Source organism: Oncorhynchus gorbuscha, unplaced genomic scaffold (genome assembly GCF_021184085.1).
Source record: "Oncorhynchus gorbuscha isolate QuinsamMale2020 ecotype Even-year unplaced genomic scaffold, OgorEven_v1.0 Un_scaffold_6458, whole genome shotgun sequence".
Taxonomy (NCBI): Eukaryota; Metazoa; Chordata; class Actinopteri; order Salmoniformes; family Salmonidae; genus Oncorhynchus; species Oncorhynchus gorbuscha.
Window position 1 is genome coordinate 20,001 of NW_025750049.1, and position 1,127 is coordinate 21,127.

Sequence of the window (1,127 nt, forward strand, 5' to 3'; positions counted from 1 at the left end):
GGAACAAGCTGAGGCTGAAGGCCAAGAGGAAAGGGTACTATGACTTCCCCTCAGCGGACGGCAGCGGGAGGGTAGCAGGGCGCTGGCACAGAGGCAGAGACACGGACATGAGAGGGCACCTGGAGAGCATGGCCCACCACTGGAGCCTGATGAAGACCGAGCATCCACCTACGTCAAGTCCAGCAGGAGGTGAGATGGGGGAGGGTGTGAGGGGAAAGAGGAGGGGATGGGGATATATGTTTAGTTGTAGGTGGGTAGTTTGATAGTCCCTCCTCCAAAGCTTTTCAAGGACATTGATTGGCACTCTCTCTCTGTCTGTCACGCAGCCTCATGGACCAGTTGTCTGTCTGCAGTTCCATGCCCTCATCTAACCCTCCCTCTCTATAACTGCTCCCTCAGCACGGCAGTCTGTCTGTCTAATTGTTTCATTATCATCTTTCTGTGATCTAGAGGAGGGTCTCATCAGGCCTCTTTAATCAGACTAATCCCCTCCTGTCTCTGGGATGGTGCTGGGCTCTGGCCCCTGGTCCTCTGGTCTTCTGCTCCTCCAGTCTGGAGATAAGAGGATTTGGTGTACTTGTCTCAGAGCAGGGGAGCCCATAAGGGGCTCTCCATTGGGACGGCTCTGCCCTGCTCTGTCGTGCCATCATTTGCTACTGATGCAGACAGAGAGAGAATAGTTGTGGTTTGTTATGGATGCCGATGAGGGAAAAACAAATATGCGTACATAACACACAGACACGCACACAGACACGCACACAGACACGCACACACACACACACACACACACACACACACACACACACACACACACACACACACACACACACACACACACACACACACACACACACACACACACACACACACACACACACACACACACACACACTCCTGTCTCCTCTCTCCTGTGTCCTGTCTCCTCTCTCCTGTCTCCTCTCTCCTGTGTCCTGTCTCCTCTCTCCTGTGTCCTGTCTCCTCTCTCCTGTCTCCTCTCTCCTGTGTCCTGTCTCCTCTCTTGTGTCCTCTCTCCTGCCCCTGCCTCTCTCCCTGTGTCCTGTCTCTCTCTCCTGTCTCCTCTCTCCTGTGTCCTGCCTCCTCTCTCCTGTGTCCTGTCTCCTCTCTCC

At 54.2% G+C, this 1,127-nt stretch overlaps 1 long non-coding RNA gene across 1 annotated transcript in view; it reads left to right on the top strand.

Annotated features, from left to right (window-relative positions):
- Nucleotides 1-70, top strand: part of LOC124029462 — a 5,488-nt gene extending 5,418 nt beyond the window's left edge. Inside the window, exon 3 of the long non-coding RNA XR_006837773.1 lies at nucleotides 1-70. This exon is cut by the window's left edge and continues 43 nt beyond it. This is a non-coding gene — a long non-coding RNA (uncharacterized LOC124029462).
- Nucleotides 71-1,127: the final 1,057 nt, after the last annotated feature.